This window comes from Mobula birostris, chromosome 8 (assembly GCF_030028105.1).
Source record: "Mobula birostris isolate sMobBir1 chromosome 8, sMobBir1.hap1, whole genome shotgun sequence".
NCBI classification, from domain to species: Eukaryota; Metazoa; Chordata; class Chondrichthyes; order Myliobatiformes; family Myliobatidae; genus Mobula; species Mobula birostris.
Window position 1 is genome coordinate 14500018 of NC_092377.1, and position 12794 is coordinate 14512811.

The window sequence follows — 12794 nt, forward strand, 5'->3', positions numbered from 1 at the left end:
CAGTGAAAATCTTTGTTTTCCATGCAGATCATTTCATTATTTTAGTGCATTGAGGTAGGAATAGAATGCAGAATAAATTGTTACTCCTCCATGCAGAGAGTGGTATGTTTGTGGAATGAGCTGCCAGAGCTGCCAATTTTGTATGAGATTGGAGGCGACATCGGATGCACGGCAACTCTAGCAGGGTCTGCAAGACATTACTTCCTACAAAGCAAAACCCAATAGCATGAGTGGCAGCGATGCTTCACTACCAGATGAACTCAACGCCTTCTATGCCCGCTTTGAAGGGGAGAACACATCTACAGCTGTGAAGATCCCTGCTGCACCTGATGACCCTGTGATCTCTGTCTCAGAGGCCGATGTTAGGCTGACTTTAAAGAAAGTGAACCCTCGCAAGGCAGAAGGTCCCCATGGAATACCTGGTAAGGCTCTGAAAACCTCTGCTAACCAATAGCGGGAATATTCAAGGACATTTTCAACCTCTCACTGCTACGAGTGGAAGTTCCCACTTGCTTCAAAAAGGCAACAATTATACCAGTACCTAAGCAGAATAATGTGAGCTGCCTTAATGTATTGCCCGGTAGCACTCATATCTACAGTGATGAAATGCTTTGAGAGGTTGGTCATGACTAGACTGAACTCCTGCCTCAGCAAGAACCTGGACTCATTGCAGTTTGCCTATCGTCACAATAGGTCAATGGCAGACGCAATCTCAATGGTTCTCCACATGGCTTTAGACCACCTGGACAACACAAACACCTACGTCAGGATGCTGTTCATCGAATATAGCTCAGCATTTAATACCATCATTCCCATAATCCTGATTGAGAAGTTGCAGAACCTGGGCCTCTGTACCTCCCTCTGCAATTGGATCCTCAACTTCTTAACTGGAAGACCACAATCTGTGCGGATTGGTGATAACATATCCTCCTCACTGACGATCAACACTGGTGCACCTCAGGGGTGTGTGTTTAGCCCACTGCTCTACTCTCTATATGCACATGACTGTGTGGCTAGGCATAGCTTCATTACGATCTATAAATTTGCTAACGATACAACTATTGTTGGTAGAATCTCAGGTGATGATGAGAGGACGTGAGATATGCCAACTAGTGGAATGGTGCTGCAGCAACAACCTGGCACTAAACATCAGTAAGACGAAAGAGCTGATTGTGGACTTCAGGAAGGGAAGACGAAGGAACACGTACCAATCCTCATAGAGGGATCAGAAGCGGAGGGAGTGAGCAGTTTCAAGTTCCTGGGTGTCAAGATCTCTGAGGATCTAACCTGGTCCCAACATATCGATGTAGTTATAAAGAAGGCAAGACAGCAGCTAAAGTTCATTAGGAGTTTGAAGAGATTTGGCATGTCAACAAATGCACTCAAAAACATCTATAGATGCATCGTGGAGAGTATTCTGACTGGCTACATCACTGTCTGGTATGGAGGGGTACAGCACAGGACCGAAAGAAGCTGCAGAAGGTTGTAAATCTAGTCAGCTCTATCTTGGGCACTAGCCTACAAAGTACCCAGGACATCTTTAGGGAGCGGTGTTTCAGAAAGGCAGCGTCCATCATTAAGGACCTCCAGCGCCCAGGGCATGTCCTTTTCTCACTGTTACCATCAGGTAGGAGGTACAGAAGCCTGAAGGCACACACTCAGCGATTCAGGAACAGTTTCTTCCCCTCTGCCATACAATTCCTAAATGGACAATGAATCCTTGGACTCTACCTCACTTTTTTTTAATATACAATATTTCTGTTTTTTTGCATGTTTTTTAAAAAACTATTCAATATATGTACACTGTAATTGATTTACTTATTTATTATTATTTTATTTATTTATTTTTCTCTTCTATATTATGTATTGCATTGAACTGCTGTTGCTAAGTTAACAAATTTCAGGTCACATGCCAGTGATAATAAACCTGATTCTGATTCTGATTCAGAGGAAGTGATTGAGACAGGTACAATAAAATAACAACTGAAAGACACTTGGACAGGTAACTGAACAGAAAAGGTTTAGAGGGCCAAACACAGACATATGGGACTAGGCTAGAAAGGCATCTGGGTCAGCATGGACAAGTTGGGCCAAATGGCCTGATTCATTCTGAAAATCTTTACCAATCGAGAACCTAAAGGCTTCCACTTTAAATGTACCTAAAGATTTGGGCTCTACAGCAGTCTGCAGCAATGAATTCTGCAGCTCCAGCCCCCCTATGGCTGAAGAAATTCCTCCTCATCTCTGTCTGAAAGGACACCCTTCTATTTTGAGGCTGTGCCCTCTGCTCCTGTTCTGCCCCAATATAAGAAACATCCTCTCCACTTCCACCCTTTCTAGTCCTTTTCAGTATTTGATAGGTTTCAATGAGATTCCCCCTCAGTCTTCTTAACTCCAGCAAGTACGGGCCCAGAGCTATCAAACACTTTTAACCCTTTCAATCCTGGATCATTCGAGTGAATCTCCTCTGGTCTCTCTCCAATGCCAACACATCTTTTTGTAGATAAGGGGCCCAAAACTGCACATAATACTCCAAGTGCAGTCTGACTAATGCCTTATAAAACCTCAGCATTACATACAAGAAAAAAACCTGCAGATGCTGGAAATCCGAGCAACACACACAAAATGCTGAGGAACTCAGCAGGCCAGGCAGCATTGATGGAGACCCTTCGAAGAGCCTCTGCCCGAAATGGTGACTGTACTCATTTCTGTTCCATTGATTCTGCCTGGCCTGCTGAGTTCCTCCTGCATTGTGTGTGTGTGTTGCTCAGCATTACATCCTTTCTTTATATCCTCGTCCTCTCAAAATGAAGAAGACGTGGCTGGGATAAAATAGAAGTAATTGAGTTCAGAAAGTGATGGTAAAGCACACAAGGGAGAAAGGAGGAACATACAGGGTCAAAATGATAAGCTGATTGGAGAAAGGTATAAGGGGGATGTCAGAGGTAAGTTCTTTACACAGAGAGTGGTAGATGCACCTGCCAGGGTGGTGGTAGAGGCATTTACATCAGGGGTATTTAAGAGACTCTTAGCTATGCTCATGGATGATAGAAAAACGGAGGGCTATGTAGCAGGAAAGGGTTAGATTGATCTTAGAATAGGTTAAAAGATTGGCTCAAAAGCGTGGGCTGAAGGACCTGTTTTGCATTGGGCTGTTCTACGATCGATGTCCTATGAGGAGTTCTCTGAGATGATTTCAGACATGAGGGAACTACATACTCCGTCTGGATGAGTCAAGTTGAATAGCCTTTACCTGGGTTGTAAGCTTTACATGTCGGTCCATGGCCTCCTCTTGTGCCAAGATGAGGCCACCCTCAGGGTGGAAGAGCAACACCTCATATTCCGCCTGAGTAGTGATGGCAAGAACATGGATTTCTCCTTCCGGTAATTCCCTCCCCCCCCTTATTCCTTCTATTCCCCTCTCTGGCCTCTTACCTCTTCTCACCTGCCCATCACCTCCTCCTTCCCTTTCTCTTATGGTCCATTCTCCTCTCCTATCAGATTCCTTCTTCTCCGGCCCTTTACCTTTCTCACCTACCTGACTTCACCTATCATCTTCCAGCTAGCCTCCTTCCCCTGCCCTCACCTTTTTATTCTGGCATCTTCCCCCTTCCTTTTCAGTCCTGAAGAAGCGTCTCAGCCCGAAATTTCAACTGTTTATTTATTTCCATGGACGTCGCCTGACCTGCTGAGATCCTACTGCATTTTCTGCATGTTGCTTTGGATTTCCAGCATCTGCAGACCTTCTTATGTTTATGATTTGATGGTTCTTTCTTTCTTGCTTCCTGATGCCCCAACCATCACTCTAAGTATTTGTTCAAGAAACCAGCGCTGAACCTTGACTTCTGTCTTTACACAAGGGACAGAGGAACGTATTAACTATTGGCTTAAATGAGCTTAAGATATCGCCTAGTGCTTTGCCACAGATCAGGCACTTCTTGCAGAATTGCTGCTGTGGTTAGTGTAGAAAACATAGCAGACAATTTGTATGCAGCATGCTTACACAAAGAGCAGAAAGTTAATTATCAAGGCATCTGTTCCACTAGTATTGAATGAGAGATAAACATCGGCCAGAGGACAAGAAAAGCATCCCAATCTTCCAAACAGTGTCATCTGTAGAGTGGACAGGGCCTTGTTCAAACACTGACTGCAAAGGACAGTGCACTTGACAGGTCAGCATGTCCCCATCACCGCACCGGAAAGTCAGCTCGAGTCACTACAGTGCGACATAAACCAGAACCTTCCTGCCAGCTGGGCAAGCCTCGGCCTCCTGGAGGACGGTCAGAAAAGGTAACCTGGCGATGGCAGCTGGTCATGGAGTTGTACCGTACATGGGTTTTACAGCCCCTCTGGGATATCAGCCTCCGCTTTAAATACACCCAATGACTTGGCTTCTGTAGCTGTCCGTGGCAAAATGAATTTCAGAGATTCACTACCGTCTGGCTGAGGAAATTCCTCCTTGTCTCAGTTCTAAAGAGACTTTCTTGTATTCTGAGGCTGTGCCTTCTGGTCCTAGACTCGCCCACTACAGGGAACATTCTCTCATTATCCACTCTATCTAGGCTTTCAATATAGAGTCATAGAACACTCCAGCAAAGAAACAGGCCCATCGGCCCATCTAGTCCATGCCAAACTGTTGTTCTATGGAGTCCCATCAACCTGTACCTGGATCATACCCCTCCCATCCATGTAGTGAGGTGCCCCCACTCCTCTAAGCTTCAGTGAGTACAGGCCCAGAGCCATCAAATGACCCACATGCATTAACCCTTTCATTCCCAGGATCCTTCTTGTGAACCTCCTCTGGACCCTCTCCAATGCCAGCACATCCTTTCTCAGAAAATGACAAGATGACGACGCTAAGCAAGATTTGCGCTTGCTTTAGAAGCACAACCTGCGTTGGGTGGGTTAATACTCAGTGAAATATCTTCAATCACCGTAAATTGGAACAGCAACGAGAGGTGATAGATGAAAAGAAAAACCTGCTCTTTTGGCTTTGGCAGTCGTGATTGGAATGGTGTTAGCAGGTTTTTTTTTCTGCAGAGAGGAACAATATCCCAAGGCCATGACCCAACAGAAACACAAACAGACACTGCCATATAGTCCATCACTGTTAAAAAACGTGCCTTCACGTTTCTGAAGGGAACACTGAAAGGCAGACCCTGATAAAACACGGCATTAATCTGTCATCACTTCAAGCATGTTTGGGATGTAGAAACAAAAAATATGCAAGGGTGACCTTGTGTTAGATACCACTGCGAAATGAATGACCAGCACTGACTTGTACAAAGGGATTGATCTTTGTAAGATCAAGCCACAAGGCCCTCCATTAGTTTCCCTGTATTTTGATGTCATGTTGATAGAGTGCCTATTGAAAGTCCCCGCCTCTCCTCCTGTTGCTTTGTGTTTCATGAGAAAATCAGCCTGTGCATTTCAGCCAGTTAGCAGTTAGGGAAATAAAGCTTCAAACTTTACTTGCGCAACACACACAAAATGCTGGAGGAACTCAGCAGGTCAGACAGCATCTATGGAAAAGAGTGAACAGTCGACATTTCGGGCTGAGACCCTTCATCAGGACTGAAATGGAAAGGGGAAGACCTCAGGATAAAAAGGTCCATTGTCCGCAGGACATAGAAGCAGAATTAGGCCACTCGGCCTATCGAGTCTGCTCTGCCATTCCACCATGGTTGTTTAATTATCCCTTTCAACCCCATTGTCCTGCCTTCTCCCAGTAACCTTTGACATTCCGATTAATCATACTTGGAGGCACATGACAAAACAGGCCAAAGTCAGCCTGGTTTTCCTTAAGCGGAAATCTTGCCTGAAAAATCTGCTTGAATTCTTTGAGGAAATGACGGATTTCCTGTTTACGTGTACTTGGATTCTCAGAAGGCCTTTGACAAGCTGCTGTACATGAGGCTTCTTAAAAAGATAACTATTATAGGACAGATACTAACATAGATAGAACATTAGCTGACTGGTAGGAAGCAAAAAGTGGGAATAAAAGGGGCCTTTTCTGATGGCTGACAATGAAGAGTCATATTCAGCAGGGGTCAGAGTTGGGACTGATTCTTTTCACGTTATATATCAATGATTTTGATGAAGGAATTGATGGCTTTGTGGCCAAGTTTGCAGACTATAAGAAGATACTGTAGGTGGAGGGGCAGGTAATTCTGAGGAAGCAGGATATCTGTAGAAGGACTTAGGTTGGGAGAATAGGCAAAGAAGTGGCAGATGGAATATAATGTCGGGAAGTGTATGGTCATGCACTTTGGTAAAATGAATAAGGGTGTTGACTGTTTTCTATAAGAGGGGAAAATTCAAAAATTAGATGCGCAAAGATGACTTGCGAGTCCTTGTGCAGGATTCCCTAAAGGTTAACTTGCAAGTTGAGTCGGTGGTAAGGAAGGCAAATACAATGTTAGTATTCATTTCAAGAGGACCAGAATACAAAAGCAAGGATGTAATGCTGAGGCTTTATGTAGCTTTGCTCAGAGTGCATTTGGAGTATTGTGAGCAGGTTTCAGCCCTTTATCTAAAAAAATGCACTGGAATTGGAGAGGGTTCAAAGGAGGTTCATGAGAATGATCCCAGGAATGAAAGGGTTAACATATGAGTAGTGTTTGATTGGGAGGGGGGGATCTCATTGAAACCTATTGAATATTGAAAGGCCGAGACAGAGTGGACGTGGAGAGGATGTTTCTTATGGTGGGGTGTCTAGGACCAGAGGGCACAGATGACATCCATTTAGAACAGAGATGAGGAAACATTTCTTTAGCCAGAGGGTGGTGAATCTGTGACATTCATTGCAGCAAAGTCATTGGGTATATTTAAGATGGAGGTTGCAAGGTTCTTGATTAACCAGGTCATTAAATGCTATGGGGAGAAGGCAGAAGGATTGGGTTGAGAGGGATAATAAATCTGTCAAGGTGGGATGTTGGGGTAGACTCGCTGGGTCGAATGGCCTAATTCTGCTCCAATGTCTTATGGTCTTCTGGCTTTATAGTTTGACCCTCAGTCATAGAAACATAGAAAATCTACAGCACAATACAGGCCCTTCGGCCCACAAAGTTGTGCCAAACATGTCTCTACCTTAGAAATTACCAGGCTTACCCATAGCCCTCTATTTTTCTAAGCTCCATGTACCTATCCAAAAGTCTCTTAAAAGACCCTATCATATCCGCCTCCACCACCGTTGCCGGCAGTCCATTCCACGCACTCACCACTCTCTGTGTTAAAAAACTTACCGCTGACATCTCCTCTGTATCTACTTCCCAGCACCTTAAACCTGTGTCCTCTTGTGGCAACCATTTCAGCCCTGGGAAAAAGCTTCTGACTATCCACACGATCAATGCCTCTCATCATCTTATACACCTCTATCAGGTCACCTCTCATCCTCCGTCGCTCCAAGGAGAAAGGGCCGAGTTCACTCAGCCTGTTTACATAAGGCCTGCTCCCCAATTCAGGCAACATCCTTGTAAATCTCCTCTGCACCCTTTCTATGGTTTCCACATCCTTCCTGTAGTGAGGCGACCAGAACTGAGCACAGAACTCCAGGTGGGGTCTGACCAGGATCCTATATACCTGCAACATTACCTCTTGGCTCTTAGACTCAATCCAACGATTGATAAAAGCCAATGCACCGTACACCTTCTTAATCACAGAGTCAATCTGTGCAGCTGCTTTGAGTGTCCTATGGACTCGGACCCAAGATCCCTCTCATCCTCCACACTGCCAAGAGTCTTACCATTAATACTATATTCTGCCATCATATTTGACTTACCAAAATGAACCACCTCACACTTATATGGGTTGAACTCCATCTGCCATTTCTCAGCCCAGTTTTGCATCCTATCAATGTTGTGCTGTAACCTCTGACAGCCCTCCACACTATCCACAACACCTCCAACCTTTGTGTCATCAGCAAACTTACTAATCCATCCCTCCACTTCCTCATCCAGGTCATTTATAAAAGTTACGAAGAGTAAGGGTCCCAGGACAGATCCCTGAGGCACACCACTGGTCACTGACCTCCATGCAGAATATGACCCGTCTACAACTACTCTTTGCCTTCTGTGGGCAAGCCAGTTCTGGATCCACAAAGCAATGTCCCCTTGGATCCCATGCCTCTTTACTTTCTCAATAAGCCTTGCATGGGATACCTTATCAAATGCCTTGCTGAAATCCACATACACTACATCTACTGCTCTACCTTCATCAATGTGTTTAGTCACATCCTGAGAGTTCAGGTGAATGTTCTCAACCAAAAATGTTGACTGTCCGTTTCTCTCCATAGATGCTGCCTGACTCATTGAGTTCCCCAGTGGCCTGCATGTTGCTCCTGATCCCAGCATTTGCAATGTCTTGAAAACCAAAGAGGAACACGTGCAAAGTGAAAGAAGTACCTGTGAGAAGATGGTAGCCAGACTGAAAAACCCACATGGTGCTTAAGTGGGGGAATACCTTAATAGTGACTGGAATGGACAAGTATTCTGATAATGTAGGTGGCCATAGAGTGTAAAAAAGAGGTCTGCAGCATAGCCAACCCTGTTCTTATGAGCTGTGTACATAGGACATAGATAAGTCCACCACAGGAAAAAGTCCTTCAGCCCACAATTTGGTGCAAACTAATTACGTTAGATGTCAAGTGTCCAACTATACTAATCTGCCTACATAAAGTGCATATCTGTCCATTTCCTGCACATTTATGTGCCCATCCAAGAGCTGCTTGAACACACCTATCATATTTAACTCTGCCACCACTCTCTGTGTGGAAAACCAGCCCACAGATCTCCTTTGAGGTTAACCCCATTCCCCCCACCACCACAATGCCCGCTGGTATTTGATATCTCAGAATGATAATAGGAAAAAGATGCTTGGCTCTCTCTGTATGCCTTTCATAATCCTACGAACCTCTCACAGATCTTCCCTCAGCCTCCGCCGCTCCAAAAAAAAACAACCGAGGTTTGTCCAAATTCTCCTTGTAGCCATGCCCTCTAATAAAGACTACATCCTGGTAAAACTCTCTGCACCCTCTCCAAAGCATTCAGGGTCTTTTCACCCTTGCAGTTTCTTACCTATACTCACAAGATTTCTACATCTCCCAGTATTATGTCACCTCTTTCTAAGGATTTGATTTCATTTTTTACCACACAGTCACCTCACCCCTTTTGCCTATCTCCTGCTCTTTCGGTACAAGGTGTCCTTGGATGTTAAGCTCCCAACTTTTTTCAGCCCTGACTCAGTTATGCCCACAATGTCATAATTGCCAATCTCTAAATGTGCTACCTTATTCGGTGTACTGCATGCTTTCAAATATAACACCTTCAGTCCTGTATTCAAAACCCTTTTCAATTTTGCCCCCATGTCACACTTGAACTCATCCCACTGGCTGCAATTTTGCCTTGTCATCTGCCTGTCCATCTTCAGCCTCATTACAGACAGCAACATTCTCATGAACCTCCTCTGAACCCTCTGCAATGCCAGTGTGGAAGCTGCGGTAAGGCAATGGTTAACAATGTCCCAGCTAGGACAAATTGCAGGGAGAGTGCAGATGGCCCAGGCAAGAGAAGGGTCTTTGACGAGCAGGTTACCAGAGCTATTTCACTTACTGGAGATGCGGTAAGAATATAATGAAAGGATGCAAAACACACACACCAACGAAGTGACAGTTGTCTTACTAACTTCGAAGTATCATCGGTTGTTGGTTTATAGTTTCTATCGCCTCTTACCCCTCTACTGTGAATGGGAATTGATTTTGCAAGTAAGGAATTCAAATACGCACAGTTTAACAAAAGGTTAATATCTGTAACTCCTGGTCAATTCTGTATAAAAATGGCTTTTCCAGTTTAGACTTCAGACCGGTGTGGAGGCAGGGGCACAAGTAAAATCAAGTGTGGCTGAGGAATGGATGCAAGCTGTCTGAGTCCAGTTGATCAGCGAGGACAGCGGCACATCCTTTCTTAGGTAAGGGGCTCAAACCTGCTCACTTTCTCCTGCAAGATGGTGGCGCACTCAGACACAGCGACTCTCTAACCAAGAGTGTGATTGTTCATCCTTGGCATCTTTTTTACAATCACAGGGTACTGCTGGCTATCAAGATCAAGCAGGTCAAGAACTGCAGGTCAACACCACTGGTGAGCTGGTGGATAGTGGAGGAGATGAACCTATCGTGCACCGTGTCGCATCAGCCAGCAGGAAAGAAAGTGTCAGGCAGTACGCGATCCAATGGACAATGCAGGTGATTGTCTTAGATGTTTTTGTTGTGATCACAAGACCCTGTTGGGATTGGTGATGTAGAAAACTGTGAGTCTGATGCAATGTTTTATTGGAGAGACTGATGGCAGGGGAACTGTGTGGCCTTGGTTATGGTGCAGACCAGGCCTCAGGGTCACCTGTTGTGGCCGTCAGGGAAGTACAGCCCAGAGTTGGCTGTGTGCCATTGGGTTCCGTGCTGGATTGGAGGGCAGCTCCTCCCGGCAGTGCTGCCCTCCCATGTTCACCTGGTGGGAGACAAGCTGGATTGTGATTGACTGCAGCAGCATAATGATATGAGGAACTGCCATGGACTTGTTCTTGCAGAAACATGGCTCCAGGAGAACTTCCATGCGCCATCAATCTACAAGCCATGGCACTCAGGGACTTGGGGCTAGATTATTATTTTTGTGATTATGTTTTTCTGCTATTCTAATTATATTTGCTAGATGTGCTGTGTGTGACTGTTGGTTTGTGCTTTGCAGCTTAGTCCCAGAGGAATGCTGTTTCATTTGGCTGTATTCATGTGTATGGGTGAATAACAATTAAACTTGAAATTCAACTTGATTCGCGACGCAGCAGACTTATTTTTCTGAATATTTCAATGTTTCAATGTACATGCGACAAATCAAGTCAATCTTTAACCTATGAGAGCAATTAGGGATGAGCAATAAATATTGGCACTGCTGGCAAAATGAATAAATAAAGAACGTAAAAACCCAAAGCACAGCAACACAGTAAAAGAAAAGGCAAGGGTGTCTTATGTTTCTGTCGTCCTTTTCATAACCTTGGGATATCACGAATTGCTTTGCAAACCAAACACTTTCAAAGCGTGTTCACTGTGACCATAGAGAACAAACAGCAGCCTGTTTATACACAGCAAGTCCCCACTCACTGCACTGAAATAATGGTCAGGCAGCCTGTATTTAAAGTTCAAAGTTGAAAGTACATTTATTATCAAAGTATATATAAATTATACAACTTTGAAATTTGTCTCCTTACAGGCAGCCACAAAACAAAGAAACCAAAAGAACCCATTTAAAAAAGACTGTCAAACACAAAATGTGTTGAGAGAAAAAAAAAATCATGTGAACAATAAAAGTAAGCAAACAACATTCAGAACAAAAATGAGTCCATAGACATGAAGACGTGCAGCTGGAGCAGGCCAGAGCCTCCGTTCAGCACAGAGTTGAGTAAACATCATGGAGCAGACCAGCATATGAAATGCTGGAGAAACTCAACAAGTCAGGCAGCATCTGTGGAAGGGAATAAACAGTTGACCCTTTGGGCCGAGACCCTTCATCAAGATTTAAACTCATTCCAATATGCCCACCTTTTATTCCCTTCCATACATGCTGCCTGATTTTGCTGAGTTCCTCCATCATGTTGGGCATGTTGCTGAAGAGTTTTAGCATCAGCAGAATCTCTTCTGTTTATGATTTGCTGCTCTTAGCGTTGTTGATTGAGCAACAAGTATTGGCCAGGCCCAAGAAGAAACTTCCTTACTCCTTCTCTTCAATCTTTAGCCATTTGAGAAGAGGCAGCTCGTCAGAAAGAACGTAAAACCTGGAGTCCATGGACCCTTCGGCTAATAGTAGGGGTCTATGGCATTTAAAAGGTTGGGAACCTCTGATATAGAATATAGGCATGGCATTAAACAGTGCAACACCTCCTCATTACTATATAACATCATCTGCCTCGTTTCATTTGCTACTCTGGTGTGGAGCTTACAACGTCTGAACTCTGGCAAGTGAACCTAGTGTATTTTGGATGACATCTTCAAAAACCAACAAATGATAGGTAAAAAAAATATCAGAGGGGTTGATTGGAAAACTGCTTGTGACATTATACAGCGACAGGACATAATTGTCCAGGCATGGAATCCATCAACAATCAGATCATAATTGTAAGGAACATTGTCATTAGTGGCAAAACATCAGTCAAATGTTGCTTGAAATGCTTGAGGTGGAAGTCAGCAATAGGAGACAGACATCAAAGTGATATTAATGTCTGTGGAAATGTTTTAAATTATTCCTACAGCTGTTGTGGATAGATCCAAAACGTTCCTTGTGGTGGTTTCCATTGGAGACCCATTTCTCATCAGAAAATTCAAGGCTTGACAGAGAACTGTGTCTGTCGAGAGGTATTGCTTTCACTACCCAATGAAGAGGTTCAAATGTGCAACAGTGAATTTGGAATTATACCATGAAGCAGCCTAATCCATCGATTTTGGGGTTCATCCCACATAATCCCACATTCCTACCTCATTCACACATCACATACCCAAGAAACTTTACTCACCTATATATTATACACTATTATATACTTATGTGTATGAGTGTGTGTGTGTGTGTGTGTGTGTGTGTGTGTGTGTGTGTGTGTGTGTGCACGCGTGTTTATACACCAAAGGAGGGCGCTCCTTCCCTCTGCTAGCCTGCAGGTCACCCTTGGGCAAGGGTGTAGCACCCAATCAAGGTCACAGGAAACCATGGCAGCAGCTGGTGCATATCACAAGTCCTGGTTATGCGACCACTGACGCCAGG

The 12794-nt window shown here is 44.3% G+C and overlaps 1 protein-coding gene across 5 annotated transcripts in view; it reads right to left on the reverse strand.

The window, feature by feature from the left end:
- The window catches only part of smyd3 (SET and MYND domain containing 3), a 998228-nt gene that overhangs the window by 45600 nt on the left and 939834 nt on the right, over positions 1-12794 (reverse strand). The gene's annotated exons all lie outside the window — the stretch shown is intronic.